This window comes from Oncorhynchus mykiss, chromosome 17 (genome assembly GCF_013265735.2).
Source record: "Oncorhynchus mykiss isolate Arlee chromosome 17, USDA_OmykA_1.1, whole genome shotgun sequence".
NCBI lineage: Eukaryota > Metazoa > Chordata > Actinopteri > Salmoniformes > Salmonidae > Oncorhynchus > Oncorhynchus mykiss.
This window is the reverse complement of record NC_048581.1, coordinates 41926828-41943866: the sequence shown is the minus strand read 5'-3', so window position 1 is coordinate 41943866 and position 17039 is coordinate 41926828.

Here is a 17039-nt window from a genome sequence, read left to right as displayed (position 1 = left end):
GATATACTGAACATGAGCTGCAATATAAGATCCCAGAAATGTTCCATACGCACAAAAAGCTTATTTCTCCAAGATGTTGTGTACAAATTTGTTTACATCCCTGTTAGTGGGCATTTTTCATTGGCCAAGATAATCCATCCACCTGACAGGTGTGGCATATCAAGAAGCTGATTAAACTGCATGATCATTACACAGGTGCACCTTGTGATGAGGACAAAAGGCCACTCTAAAACGTGCCATTTTGTCACACACCACAATGCCACAGAAGTCTCAGGATTTGAGGGAGCGTGCAATTGGCATGCGACTGCAGGATTGCCCACCAGCCCTGTTGCCAGAGAATGTAATGTTCTTTCCCTACCATAAGCCACCTCCAACGTCATTTTAAAGAGACCTGGCAGTCATTTTGCCTGAGACCTGACAGTCATTTTGCCTGAGACCTGGCAGTACATCCAACCGGCCTTACAACTGCAGACCACGTGTAACCACGCCATCCCAGGACCTCCAATGGTTTCATGACCTGAAATATAAAATCCCAGAAATCTTCCATATGCACAAAAAGCTTATTTATCTCAAATTTGAATGTGTTTACATCCCTGTCAGTCAGCATTTCTCCTTTGCTAAAATAATCCATCCACCTGACAGGAGTGACATATCAATGAGCTGAATAAACAGCACCTGTGTAATACAAGGCCACTATAAAATGTGCAGTTTTGTCACACAACACAAGGCCACACGTCTCAAGTTGAGGGAGCGTGCAATTGGCATGCTGACTGACTGCAGGGATGTCCACCAGAGCTGTTGCCAATGAATTGAATGTTCATTTCTCTACCATACCGTACCAGAAGTCTCCAACATCATTTTAGAGAATTTAACAGTGCGTCCAACTGGCCTTACAACCACAGAACACATGTAACCACGCCAGCCCAGGACTTCCTCATCCGGCTTCTTTACCTGCGGGATTGTCTGAGACCAGCCAGCCGGACAGCTGATGAAACTGAGCAGTATTTCTGTTTGTAATAAAGCCCTTTTGTGGAGAAAAACTAATTCTGATTGGCTGGGCCTGGCTACCAATTGGGTGGGCCGATGCCCTCCAAGTCCCACCCATGACTGCGCCCCTGCCCAGTCATGTGAAATCCATAGATTATGGCCTATTGAATGTATTTAACTTGACTGATTTCCTTCTATGAACCGTAACTCGGTAAAATCTTTGAAATTGTTGCATGTTGCATTTATATATTTTTTGGTTCAGTATATCTTTGTTAAACATCTTTGTTGCTAGGCAATTGGAAGGACATAAGTACAGGCTTAATATTTACATTTACATTTGCTATTTTAGTCATTTAGCAGATGGTCTTGTAGTGGATGCGAGCTTCAACTGGAAGCCAGTGGGAGTGTGCGGAAGAGCGGGGGGACATGTGAGAACTTGGGAAGGTTGAAAACCAGGCGGGCTGCGGCATTCTGGATAAGTTGCAGGGGTTTGATGACACAAGTGGGGAGCCCAGTCAACAGCGAGTTGCAGTTATCCCGACGGGAGAGTACAAGTGCATGGATTAGGACCTGCACCACTTCCTGTGTGAGGTAGGGTCCTACTCTACGGATGTTGTAGAGCCATGAACCTGCAGGAGCGAGTCACTGCTTTGATGCTTGCAGAGAACGACAGGGTGTTGCCCAGGGTCACGGCAATTGTCTTTGGCAAGGCGACAGTGTGGAGTTGTCAACCGTGATGGAGAGATGTTCTGCCCGCTCAAAGAACAGCTCCATCATGTGAGGATATGACAGAAACGAGTGACTTGGTGAACAGAGAGAAGAGGAGAGGGCACAAGGTTGGCTTCAGTGTGTCTTTACCCCATCAAAGCCGTTGGGTTATATGCAGTATGCATGTCCATTTGAACTTATTTGTCTTGTTAGTGCAGTGAACCATTTATCTACTCTCTATGAAATGTGCAAGATGCACCTTTGGCGTAAAGGTACAAAACGATGTGAACAAAACGGTGTGGACAAAACGATGTGGACAAAACGGTGTGGACAAAACGATGTGGACAAAACGGTGTGGACAAAACGGTGTGGACAAAACGGTGTGGACAAAACGGTGTGGACAAAACGGTGTGGACAAAACGATGTGGACAAAACGGTGTGGACAAAACGGTGTGGACAAAACGATGTGGACAAAACAGTGTGGACAAAACGGTGTGGACAAAACGGTGTGGACAAAACGATGTGGACAAAACGGTGTGGACAAAACGATGTGGACAAAACGGTGTGGACAAAACGGTGTGGACAAAACGGTGTGGACAAAACGATGTGGACAAAACGGTGTGGACAAAACGGTGTGGACAAAACGGTGTGGACAAAACGATGTGGACAAAACGGTGTGGACAAAACGATGTGGACAAAACGGTGTGGACAAAACGGTGTGGAAAGGACCGAGGCCATTTCTCCTGAGAATCAACGGTTCCAAATCAAATTGTATTGGTCACAAGCATATGTAGCAGATGCTTTTGTGGGTGTAGCGAAATGTTTGTGTTCCAAGCTCCAAAGGTGCAGTAGCATCTAACAATTCACAACAATACACAGAAATCTAAAAGTAAAAGGATGGAGTTAAGAAATATATAAATATTGGGACGAGCAATGTCGGAGTGACTGACTAAAATACAGTAGAATAGAATACAGTATGTACATATGAAATGAGTAAAGCAGTATGTAAACATTATTTAAGTGACCAGTGTTCCGTTATTAAAGTGACTAGTGTTACCATGTCTACGTATATAGGGCAGCAGAGTCTAAGGTGCAGGGTTGAGGAACCGGGTGGTAGCCGGCTAGTAATGGCTATTTAACAGTTTGACGGCCTTGAGATAGAAGCTGTTATTAAGTCTCTCGGTCCCCAGTTTTGATGCACCTTTACTAACCTCGCCTTTGCGATGGTAGTGGGGTGAACAAGCCGTGGCTCGCGTGGTTGATGTCTTTGATGATCTTTTTGGCCGTCCTATAACATCGGGTGCTGTAGGTGTCCTTGAGGGCAGGCAGTGTGACCCCGGTGATGCGTTGGGCAGACCGCACCACCCTCTGGAGAGCCCCGGTACAGCCCGACAGGATGCTCTCAATTATGGATCTGTAAAAGTTTGTTAGGGTCTGAGTGGCCAAGCCAAATTTCTTCAGCCTCCTGAGGTTGAAGAGGCGCTGTTGCGCCTTCTTTCCCACACTGTCTGAATTTCAGATTGTCAGTGATGTGTACGCCGAGGAACATTTCACCTTCTCCTCTGCGGTCCCGTCGATGTGGATAGGGGCGTGCTCACGCTGCTGTTTCCGAAAGTCCACGATCAGCTCCTTAATTTTGTTGACGTTGAGAGAGAGGTCATTTTCCTGGCACCGCACTTCCTCCCTGTTGGCTGTCTCGTCATTGTTGGTAATCAGGCCTACCACTGTAGGCAAACTTGATGATTGAGTTGTGCATAGCATATTCTGCTATGAATAATGCAGTCTACTTTGCATCTCTCCGGCCCATAAATATTTACTAGTCCTTGAAATTGATTGTGATCAGGTATTCATATGCAAAGGATGAGATCAACAGGTTGGTGGGGGAACTTAATGGTAATACCATAATAGACCAGTAGGTGATAGTATAACACTTCCACATAATTCATTCCCCACGAGAGGGTTTGGGCCAATTCCATTTCAACACAGTTTCAGGTAATGAACTGCAATTCATATCATGGTATGAAGATACTGACGATTGTTTTCAATTATGATTTGGCTTTTGTTGAAAAATGATATCCCTCATTACTTACAGTAATATAGTACGGTAATATAGCGTAAACACTTGCATGAAAATGCACAAAGTTGATCTCTTTGGGATAGTTGGAGATTGATTGATGTAATTCCTCTTTAACGCATGTGGCTCATGTTACAGCCCAGCTTCATAATATTGCTGTTTGGAGATCACCACTATATTTCTTCAATTACCAACAGCCATGATAAGTACAAAGTCCTTTTATCACATGTACCTTTTACGTTTTGAAGTGAACTATCCCTTTAAGACGGTAGCTTCCCTTTATGTGAGTGTTTGAAGACGTCTGCTAGGACAAGTGCACTCCCCCTGGAAACAAGTTGGCTGTTACAAGCCCCACTGGCAGGTTCCCACCTCTGTCACGAGCACACCAGCCTTTCCTGTCAGGAACTAAGAACATAGGACACAGTAAAAGATAAACGGATCATCTCAAAACCCCTCCTAAACTCACCATCCATCTAATTGATAGAATTGCAGAAATACGATTGGCATCAAGGATGTCGTCAATAAGATGCGACACTGACGGTAAATAATACAAAATACATGTTTTTTTTATTGTTACACTATCAGAGTCCAGATATCATTCTGATTTAGATATCATAGTGTCTGTGGTGTTCCCCTCACATCGGGAAGAGCAGGAAACCACTGAACATGTTGTATTTATCACTATTATATTTAGAGGGGAGGTGCATGTCGACCAAGTCTCCATCCTCCAGCTCTAGTCATTCCATTGGATACAATCTCAGCATTTCCGTGATTATTGTGCTGTTCTGGCCTCATTATACCCTGGTCATTCTTGAACAAGGGTACGACCACATACTGCGATGAGCTGTTGTCCACGACACTGAATCTGAACCAGTAGACTTCTCTCACTGGTGCTGTGAAGATAATGTACCTGCATCAGCTGAAAAACAGAGAGCGATGCACTGTACGTCTATCATAGACACTGGAGCAGCCTGTTAGTGATATTGGACTCATTGCCTATAGCTGGTGTTGGCAATTTACGTTATTCTTCAATAATATCAACTCCAAAGCAAATCAGGGGGAGGAAAATAGGTTTATTCAAAGAGGACAAATCATACGGGGAGGTAGATGGTCATTCTCCCCTGTCCTCAGTGATTCTCTCCTGTGGTTCTCTCCAGTGGTTCTCTCCCCAGAACAAAGGGACAGTGTGCAGTTTTATGACCCAGCCCTAGCCTGTGGTTGACCAATTAGAATTCCTTGCAATAAAACTAGCCAATGGCCAAATAACAAGTGTCCTATTTCAGAAGGCATATATCCCTTCCAGGTTTCTGAACCATTGATCAATTATTCCCTGTTACAGAAAAAACACTATTTCCCTTAATCGTTATTACTCCATTGACTTCTCATCCTTTTGACCTCTCGTCCTCTGTCTCTGCGCTGTGTATTTATCTTTGACATATTCTTACTCTGGCCTCTGTGGACACGTGTGGTTTATTTTGTAGATTGGTATGTGAGCAGTATGTGAAATTGGGCTGTAGGCGTGGATAGTGTTGGTGATGACTTTGGGGTAGACCACAGTGGTATTGAAGGGTCCCACTATTTTACCTAAACCAGCAGAGAATTGGTCTCGCTGTGAATATAGGGGAGGGACACAGAGTTTTGTTATAATGCACACTATTGTACGGACTCAGGTAGCCTAGCGTTTAGAGCGTTGGGCCAGTAACCGAAAGGTCCCTGGTTACAAGGTGAAAAATGTGTTGATGTGCCCCTGAGCAAGGCACTTAACCCTACTTTGCTCCAGGGGCGCCATACTACTACGGCTGACCCTGTAAAACAAACACATTTCACTGCAACTTTCCAGTGTTTGTGACAATAAAACATCTTATTCTTATTTTGCACAAATGACTTTACCACTGGTGATTAAAGACCATATTCAATATTGGGGAAAAAATGAAACTATACTACATGGAATAAAAATGTTTTAATTGCTCTCCCACCTAGCTCTCACTGGCTGTGACTGTGGCCCCCATGGCTGGCATGTTGATGTTTTATTGTCATGAGTCTTGCCCTGGAGGCAGAACTGAGTGGTTTCCGTACATTTTGTTACGTTACAGCCTGAAATGGATTCAATTGTTTCCCCCCCCTCATCAATCTACACACAATACCACATAATGGCAAACTATAAACAGGTTAAGAAATGATTGCACATTTATACAAAAAAAAAGGAGAAATATCCCATTTACCTAAGTATTCAGACTTTGTTGAAGCACCTTTGTCAGCAATTACAGCATCAAGTCTTCTTGGGTATGATGCTACAAGCTTGGCACACCTTATCTTCTCTGCAGATCCTCTCAAGCTCTGTCAGGTTGGATGGGGAGTGTCGCTGCACAGCTATTTTCAGGTCTCTCCAGAGATGTTCGATCGGGTTCAAGTCAGGGCTCTGGCTGGGCCACTCAAGGACATTCAGAGACTTGTCCCAAAGCTACTCCTGTCTTGGCTGTGTGCTTAGGGTCATTGTCCTTTTGGAAGGTGAACCTTAACCCCAGTCTGAGGTCCTGAGCGCTTTGGAGCAGGTTTTCATCAAGGATTTCTCTGTACTTTGCTCCGTTCATCTTTCCCTCATTCCTGACTAGCCCTCCAGTCCCTGCCGCTGAAAAACATCCTCACAGCATGATGCTGCCACCACCATACTTCACCGTAGGGATGGTTCCAGGTTTCCTCCTGATCTCTTTGGCTTGGCATTCAGGCCAAAGAGTTCAATCCAGAGAATCTTGTTCCTCATGGTCTGAGAGTCCTTTAGGTGACTTTTGGTAAACTCCAAGTGGGGAGTGGCTTCCGTCTGGCCACTCTACCATAAATGCCTGATTGGTGGAGTGCTGCAGAGATAGTTGTCCTTCTGGAAGGTATATTATGTTGAGCTTTTTCAGGTTTTGACTGCACTTAGTTCTCCCATCTCCAATAAGGAACTCTGGATTTGTGTCAGCATGACCATCGGGTTCTTGGTCACTTCTCTGACCAAGGCCCTTCTCCCCCGATTGCTCAGTTTGGCTGGGTGGCCAGCTCTAGGAAGAGTCTTGGTGGATCCAAACTTCTTCCATTTAAGAATGATAGAGTCCACTGTGTCATTGGGAACCTTCAATGCTGCAGCCATTTTTTGGTACCCTTCCCCAGATCTGTGCTTTGACACAATCCTGTCTCGGAGCTCTACGGACAATTCCTTTGACCTCATGGTTTGGTTTTTCCTCTGACATGCACTGTGTCGTGTCTCTGACTTGTCATTAAATGTGATGACTGTTATTTTATCAAATCAATTCTCTGTAATTATTATTACGTGATTAAACTAATCATGTAAAATTAATTAACTAGGATGTCGGGGCACCACGGACAATGTTGGTTTACAGAGTCATCATTTTCTGAGTATAACTCTTCAGATATTTTCATATCTGATCAATTAGTCTTCTATTAATTCATTATTATTATTACCTCCCGTCAGTCTCATCTGAACGTCGTAAAAGTCTTGGTTATCTGCACGAACCCAGCCTCTACTATGAATCATCCATACACCAATTGGCCCAATTATTTACTTACTAACTAATTAAATAATTACAGAATATACAAAAGATAATAACATTATACAGTAAATACTGTCCCTAGTGGACTAATCAAAAACGGTTTGGTTATAACACGATAGATTCAGAGAGGAAAAGGGAAAAGGGGGGGGGGGTGGTTTGGAAGGAAGACTAAGGAATGGGTCTCTATCGGACATGGGAAGCTGTTCTCACAAAAATACATATGCCACTAACGATCGCTCATTCGGAGAAAGGTAATGCATTGTATTTACGTGAAGCAACTAGGCTTCGATAGTTGAGCTGGTGGTGTGAGGCTCTGGTTTTCCCAGTCACCATTGTCCTTTGTAGATTCTTCCGGGTCGTCATATGATAGGTTCATATCACTCTGGAGATGATTCCGCGTCGGTCAGTGTTCTCGTACTAGATTTGCACACATGTTCAGCTGCAGTCTGATATATGCTAGTTTAGTATGCACTTCTTCTTTAGGTGACCAATAGTTCAGAGTTCATACCATTTCACGTGTGAAGCAAGCTCTCACATTTCCTGGCCTGTATAGTTGAAATTAGCCCTTTTCAATGTGGAGGACAAGTCCTCCCATTATTTGGAACTGAGTTGACTTTTCATCACGGAGTGGAAAAGGGGTTGGTTCATCATTTCCAACCAATGTCTATTCACTTGGGCGTGGCTACTGACTTAGTTAAACCTTACATGGATGGCCAATTCTCTAATTTTAAAGGTTAAATTCACATTACATAAATTCGCAAACAGTTTCATCTTTACTTATTCATTTTATACAAGAATTAGATGCAAGCCTCATAACTGAGGAACCTGTATAAAAAGAGTTTGGGTAATGTGGCTGTATTGTCTTTCATGAGGTCACGAACATGAAGCAAAATGGAAAGGGTCGTAGCTGACTTCTCCACCGACCGTTTACACATTCTCCAAAATAGGAATATTGTTCAATTCTCAAATTCTGGAATGTAGTAAAACTTGGAGAGAGAGTTCCTTTGTTCTACTGTGACCCTCTCCCTCCCACATGACATGGTCAGGGAGACAAGAGTCTCTGCAAGGAAGTTACGATGTGGTTGTAAAGTCGTAAAACTGCCCCACCCAGAGATGTGTTGTTCACATCTCTGCTAGCCAATTCACTGAAAGGGCTAGCGTCATGACAACTGTCAACTGTGGGGCCTTCTATAGATGCGTGTGTGCCTTTCCAAATCATGTCCAATCAATTGAATTTACCACAGGTGGGCTCCAATCAAGTTGTAGAAACATCTCAAGGATGATCAATGGAGACAGGATGCACGTGAGCTCAATTTTAAGCTCCATAGCAAAGGGTCTGAATACTTATGTAAATAAGATATTTCAGTTTTTTTATTATCCAAAAACCTGTTTTCGCTTTGTCATTATGGGGTATTGTGTTTAGATTGATGAGAAAAACAAACATTTAATCAATTTTAAAATAAGGCTGTAATGTAACACAATGTGGAAAAAGTCAAGGGGTCTGAATACTTTCTGAATGCACACACATTTAACCCCTTTTTGAGTAGGCACAAAACTCCCTTCGTACTTCCATAACATTTTTGAAACCGGTACCGCTTACCTTCAGACATGTCATGTGACACTTGTGGGGGTCATAGAGCAAAACGTAGAACACCATTGTGTTCCACAGTGTGGTCACATTAGTTTGTAGCCCAAATGGTTCGGAGCCTACAAACAGAAGTTGGCACTTCGACTTCACCAACTTCAGACGAGTTCCCTGACAATTGACCACCAGTGTATTTGTGAGAGTCTTCCCTTTCCATGGAGTAGTCATAATAGTTTGTCAAACCGTTCAGGCGCTACAGACGTTTTCGTTAGAGGACTGATTTTTGGGGGGGATGTCTCATGGTCTGACAAACACCGCTCTAGTTCTGCCACCTTCTACCACAGATGCGGATGTGCGATATCAGCGGATGCGGTGGATTGAGACGCATCCAATGGAAAAAAAATAACATTTATTTATATCTTAACCTGAAGGATTATGATGGGGATTTGTTTTATTATGTTAATTTGGTTGATGCAATGGTGGGTCAATCGACTCTAGGGGGTTAATGGGTTAAACTTACTCTAAGCATATGTATTAGGCTGTTTGAGAAAAGGTTTCAATCCTAATGAACCCATCAAACATGAATACATCTGTTGTTGAGGTACAGTAGATCAATAAAACTACAGTACTCTAGCAGTAGTCAAGCTGCTTATGCTGAAAAGCCTTGTTTGTGCATAGTTCAAATTTGCTTTTGAATTTCCTGTCAAAAGCTAACATTTCGCTTAAAAACATAGTTTTCCCAGAAGGTCTGATAATGACAGAAGTCCTGCCACCAAACATTATTACTGTGCATTATAACTATTTGAGATGGCAAAAACAACATGGCTGTCAATGGCAGCCTAGTGGTTGGTTTTGAAAATGGTACAGCTCTTTAACAGTTTAAGCTACAGACACTAGCTAGAACAACAGTAAAAACATCTAATTCATGAACTATATAATGATTTCAATGTGAAAGGAATACATTTACCACAGTACATAACTTCCCCCGTTATGGATTTTCAGATTTTTATTTTATTTTGTGAAAAGCAGTTAAACTTCCCTTTTCCCACAACCACATGCTTTACAAAACCTGGTATACAACATCTATGGACAAGGATTTCAAACTCAAATGGTCAGTTACACTTACAGGAGTGTAGCTCAAACAAGATGGCCACTATGAACCAATCAATGTTTATAGGGATGCAGCTTGTGAAATAAATCCTCATAAATTATAAACTAATTGGTTTCTCACCACATAAATTGATATGCAGATTCAGGTCTATTTCTGGTGTCAACCCCTACAGCTTTACCAATATCCACCACATGAATGACTACTGACCTGTAGCACTCACTTCTATCATCATGAAGTGCTTTGAGAGGCTAGTCAAAGACCTCATTACCTCCTCCCCGACACACTCGACCCTCTCCAATCCGCCTACCGCCCTGACAGATCCAAGGACAACACAATCGACATTGCACTGCACACTGCCCTCACCCACCAGGACAAAAGGAATGCATATGTGAGGATGCTGTTCATAAACTAAATCTTGGCCTCACCACAAAGCTCACGCCACTGGGAAGGAACTCCTCCTTATGCAACTGTGTCCTGGACTTCCTGAAGGGGCTCTGCCAGGTGGTGAATGTAGGCAACATTACATCCTCGACAATGATCCAGGAACCGGGGCCCCATAAGGGTGCATCCTCAGTCCCCTCCTGTGCTCACTGTATACCCACGACTGCATGTGTAACAGTACGTTGTGTACAATCAATCATCGACACGAGCTCCAACTTGTAGCACCAGTCATCAATCAATCATCAACACGAGCTCCAACTTGTAGCACCAGTCATCAATCAATCATCGACACGAGCTCCAACTTGTAGCACCAGTCATGGAGCTTTATTCTGATAGAAACAGCACAAACTTGCACGTCATGCAATGCACAGCTCACCATCCAACTCTGCACGTGATGCACACTGGTTTGGTGCTTGTTCACTGGGCAATGTAGTTAACAAAATAATATAACAATTACAATATAAAATATAATATTTTGAACAATGTACCTAATAGAAACAGCACAAAATTGCACGTCATGCAATACACAGTTCACCATCCAACTCGACGACGCACTGTACAAAATATACGAACCCCCCCACCAGACACAGTAAGTTGCTAGCTAGTATTAGCTGGAATTCTCTACAACAAAATGCATAACAAATATGCACCAGAAAACGCGGCATCTTATGTGTAATGTTCAAATAAAGTTTACAAACAAATTTATATCAATTGTACATTTAAATCATCACTAGGGAGTATAAAAATCACTTTTGATGTACAGTGCTTTGCAACCAACAACTTACCGTTGGTTTGGTGCTTGTTCACTGGGACGATTCTAACTGAAACATCCTCCCTCGTAAGCAAGCTACGCAAACCAGCCAATAAGATGCCATGTTGAGTAAGTGAAGGCAAGACAAAACTAAAACCAAAAACCCATTGGCTTAACAATAAAGTGGCAAGGGGAATCACCAATATAACCCTGTTACACATGGCCTCACACAGTTCCTATTCTATCATCATGTTCGCTGACAACACGACAGTAGTAGGCCTGATTACCAACAACGACGAGACGGCCTACAGGGAGGAGGTCGGCACTGTGTGGTGCCAGGTAAACCACCTTTCCCTCAACGTCATAAAAACAAAAGAGCTGATTGTGGACTTCAGAAAGAACTAGGCTGGGCACGCCCCCATGGAGTCTATCTTTGACCAATCACAGGAGGAGGAGAGGAAGAGGATCAGCAATGGTCCACAATATAAGTCAGCAGCAATGAGAAGTAGGCTACACCTGCAGTCAGACTATTACTAGGAGGGTGTGTGTGTGGATGTGGGTGGTCTTTATCTCATCTCTCACTTATCATTTCTGTCATGCCCTGATCTCTTATTCACCCACACTCTCCCTCTCCTTTCTATGGTCCAACAATGCGACCATTATTAGAGACTGCTGGATGGTAATATACTGGACCGGCCTGCCTTGTTCTTTCAATAAAACCTCTCCTTCAGGAGTGGGCACCAGAAAAGCAAAGCAAAAAAAGGAACAATGAGGTAGAAGCACAACAAGGTACAATAGAGAGGAGGTGAACATGTCCATGTCCAAATACCCGTACTTGTATTCTAAATAGTAGGCATTTTCAATACGTGAAAAATAATAATAATTATACTATGTGAAATTTTGAAAAAGTTTGTATGCTTTACGTTAAATGCCAGGACGTCATACACATTTTGGCATTTGATCGAGTAGAAGTTGCTGCACATTATTGAGGAAGAGAATCGTCTTTTAGGACAACAGCTGATAATGAGAAATTGACGCGCTGTGCCAAAATGAACGAATGGCGGGAGTTAACACTATCGCGCATTAAATGAAGCATTCTGAATACGGAGGAGCTTAGTATGATGACATTTCTCGCTTACTGCATTCCTTTTTTTTTTTTACAAAACAGTACATTCTAAATAGTATGTACTATGATACTGCACGTACACAGTAAGCAATGTCTCCATCTGTCTTTATTATCACCTCATGCTGCTGTACAACTACCTCAGTGATGCAAAGTAGTTGAAGTCATTCAGTACTCACTTCCCATCTCACTATGATGAGTCATCAATTCCTAATTACTGATTGGTTTGTTCATTGTAGTTGGTGTATGGGTGACTTACACTTCCTCTCAGCTCTTCACCTCTCTCTCTCTCTCTCTCTCTCTCTCTCTCTCTCCCCTTGTCTCTGTGAGCTGTATTATGAGGAAAATTGAATGTGGACTGAGGAGTCCAAACATTGTACAAAACATTCGAGCCTCGAGCATTAAAGCGAGCGTGACACAGCGATCAGCTTGTTGGAGGTGAATTGTGGAGGAAGCACAGTCCTGTGGAGGAAACACAGTGCTGTAGGAGGTGGGAAACAGGAGATGGCAAACAGAGAGGGCTCCGTCCTGGTGACAGACACACACACACGGTGAAATTGACATACACACACTGACCGCCATTCCCGTGTATCTCTCTCTGTTATTCTAATTATGGCAGGGATGCTAAGTGAGATGTTGAAGTTCAACGATAAGACACATGGAGTCAAGTCTTCCTATCACTCCAGCCTCCATGTATACAAAGTGTGCACGTGTATCATCCCTTCGGCTCCATATCCTGTGTTAAGAAAGCTTAGTTGATGTTTTGACCTCGACAAAACACCTCATTCCCAGCTGACATACCTGTATTTATACTGGCACCTTTCACATAGAATCATATACATTTTCTCTCCTTCCTGTAGCTGAGGGTTTGCATCTGTGTCTTTGTGTGCTATTGAAAATGTGCACAGACCCAAATTTACACCACGTGCTCTAGACCAGGGGTCTTCAACTCTTACCCTATGAGGTCCGGATCCTGCAGGTTTTCTGTCCTACCTGATAATGAATTGCACCCACTGATTAGAGGGTAACCGGTAAAACAAGCAGGGGCACTGGCTTCAAGGTCCAGAGTTGAGTTTGAGGGTTCTAGACTATTCGCATCCCGCTATCCTCTGTAGACATGATCCAACTCTGTGAGTATATTGGCCATATTACAATGAGTATTTGTCACTTGTACCCAGTTGCTTTCTTTGCTGACCACAAGCATATACAGGTGAAGCTGTTTGAGAGAATGCCAAGAGTGTGCAAAGCTGTCATCAAGGCAAAGAAGAAATATATAAAAATATAAAATATAAACATTTGTTTAACACTTTAACACTGAATGAGTCCTCCCAATAGGATCGGACCTCCAGTATGCCATCTGCTGAGGGATTCCTTCGTGCTGCATCCCCAGTTGCTCTCTCGTCAAACAGCATCCAAACAGCAGACGTTTGTGGCACTACTGCTGGTGCTTCTGCTCCATCTGCTCCCTCTTCTTCCTGTTGCCCTGGTGCCTGAGCCAGCTGACTGCTGGGGCTGTCCCTCCCTGCTGCTGAGGTTATTCTTTGAAGAGCCTCATCAATCGCTCTGGCATCAGTGAAGGCTAACTTCTTAAACCTGGGGTCAAGTGTAGCGGTTTCTGATAGCACGGGATTATATTCCATTCTGTGGAACTTTCTGTCCATTGATGAACAAAGGGTGTCCATCAACTCTGTCACATGTCCTGTGGTTACATTTGCTTCTCTCTGGCGGCTGGCTGTGATTCGCTGCAGACCCTTACACAGGAGTATCCTTTTTGAGGCTTTCACATAGCTGAAAAGAGAGAACAGTAACTTATTAGTTAAGCTCATGTTTTGTCTACTGATACTACATTCTCATCTACTGCTCATATACATATATATAATACTGTATTAAATAATGATGTAGTAATAACTGCTTACTGTACCTCTCTCCACTGATCTCCACAGTGACCTGCTCAAAGGGTTCCAGGACTGCACACCTCCTCCACCACCTCCCTTTCCTCTTGGGTCAGAGCATCAACAAGTGCATTGACAATGGCCAGGGTAGAGATGAGGGCATCCTTTGACTCAAGAAACCGCTCCAACATATAAAATGTTGAATTCCACCTTGTAGTGCAGTCGTGTTTAGGCCTCAGCTCAGGCATCCCCATCTGGCGTTGTGCAGACTTAAGTTTTTCAGCACCTACTGTGCTTCTGTAGAAGTATTCCACAGCTGCTTTCACTTTGTCCACAGTGGGCTTCATCACCTTCAGAGCATCTCTTACAATCAAGTCGTTTGTGTGGGCAAGAAATGGATGATGGGTCCATTTGAACATTTTCATGGCTTTGGTTATGTTAGCTGCATTGTGGCTAACACAAAAGACCACTTTTCCATATACTTGCCATTCTCTGGCCACTCTCAACAGTTTCTCTGCCAAGTTCTCTGAGGTGTGTCTGTCGCTGAACTCAAAGCAGTCCAGAAGACAGCTAGACATCGAAAAATCTTCAATGAAGTGACATGTAACCGACATGTAAGAAGTGGTTACCCTTGATGTCCAGCAGTCAGTGGTAAGGCAAACTGCAGTGGCTTTTTGGACTCTTTCCCGCACTGAAGCCTGTGTGCTCTCGTACAGTTGTGGAATAAGTGATTTTGAAAGGGTGTTCCTGCTTGGAATTTTGTACATTGAATTTAGACTATTGCTATAATTTCTAAAACCTCTGTCCACCACGATCGAAAATGGCTGGAAATCGGTGGCAATCGTTTTTTTTTTATAAATAGATTTGGCTCTTCTGATATGCGAGCCGGCTCCCAACGTTCACCTACAACAGCCGACTCTTAGAGCCGACTCATTTGCGAACGACTCATCACTAATAATTAGCTGGTTGATAAGCTGAATCAGGTTGGAGCAAAAGCCAACAGGAGGGTAGGTCGCCTGAAGATCTGGATCTCCACCTAGTCCAAGGCGACTGTTACGGTTTTCTTTAGGTGAAGGAGAGTCGGACCAAAATGCAGCGTGGTCATTTTCATACATGTTTAATAATGATGAAAAAACGAACAATACAAAAACAACAAACGGAATGTGAAAACCTATACAGCCTATCTGGTGACAACAAACAGAGACAGGAAGAATCACCCACGAAACACAAAGAATATGGCTGCCTAAATATGGTTCCCAATCAGAGACAACGATAAACACCTGCCTCTGATTGAGAACCACTCCACACAGCCATAGACTTTGCTAGAGAACCCCACTAAGCCACAATCCCAATACCTACGAAAACCCCAAGACAAAACGCACCACATAAATAAACCCATGTCACACCCTGGCCTGACCAAAATAATAAAGAAAACACAAAATACTAAGACCAGGGCGTGACAGAACCCCCCCCCCGACAGCGCTGGAGAGGAGGAAGGCTCTGACTGCGCTGAACAGGGGGGAGACTCCGGCAGCGCTGGAGAGGAAGGCTCTGGCAGCGCAAGATAGGCGGGAGACTCCGGCAGCGCTGGAGAGGAGGAAGGCTCTGGCAGCGCTGGATAGGCGAGGCGCACTGTAGGCCTGATGCGTGGTGCCGGCACTGGTGGTACTGGGCCGAGAACACGCACAGGAAGCCTGGTGTGGGGAGCTGCCACCGGAGGGCTGGTGTGTGGAGGTGGCACAGGATGGACCGGACCGTGAAGGCTTACTGGAGATCTTGAGAGCAGGGCTGGCACAGGACGTGCAAGGCTAGGGAGGTGCACAGGAGGCCTAGTGCGTGAGGCTGGCACAATCTTCACCAGCCGACTAACACGCACCTCAGGACGAGTATGGAGCGCTGACCCAGGTGCCATCAAATCCCCGACACGCTCCGTCGGGCGAATTCCGTACCTAAAGCACCAACACAGCAACTCCCTCATAACTCTCTCCTCCAATTTCCCCATTAACTCCTTCACAGTCTCTGCTTCGCTCATCGCCAACACCGGCTCTGGTTCTGGTCTCCTCCTTGGCTCCTCACGATAAACAGGGAGAGTTGGCTCAGGTCTGACTCCTGACTCTGCCATACTCTCCCTGAGCCCCCCCCCCCTCCCCCCCAATACATTTTTGGGGCTGACTCTCGGGCTTCCGTCCGCGCCGCCGTGCTTGTCTCTCCAACTCCATTCTCCTATACCCCTCTTCGCACTGCTCCAGCGAATCCCAGGCGGGCTCCGGCACTCTCCCTGGGTCGACCGCCCACCTGTCTATTTCCTCCCAAGTCGTGTACTCCAGACTTCGTAGCTCCTGCTGCCGCTGCCTGTCACCACGCCGCTTGGTCCTGTTGTGGTGGGTGATTCTGTTACGGTTTTCTTTAGGTGAAGGAGAGTCGGACCAAAATGCAGCGTGGTAATTTTCATACATGTTTAATAATGATGAAAAAACGAACAATACAAAAACAACAAACGGAACGTGAAAACCTATACAGCCTATCTGGTGACAACAAACACAGAGACAGGAACAATCACCCACGAAACACTCAAAGAATATGGCTGCCTAAATATGGTTCCCAATCAGAGACAACGATAAACACCTGCCTCTGATTGAGAACCACTCCAGACAGCCATAGACTGCTAGAGAACCCCACTAAGCCACAATCCCAATACCTACAAAAACCCCAAGACAAAACACACCCTGGCCTGACCAAAATAATAAAGAAAACACAAAATACCAGGGCGTGACAGCGACCTCCTACACAGTGTGAATTATTTTGAGACATTCGGG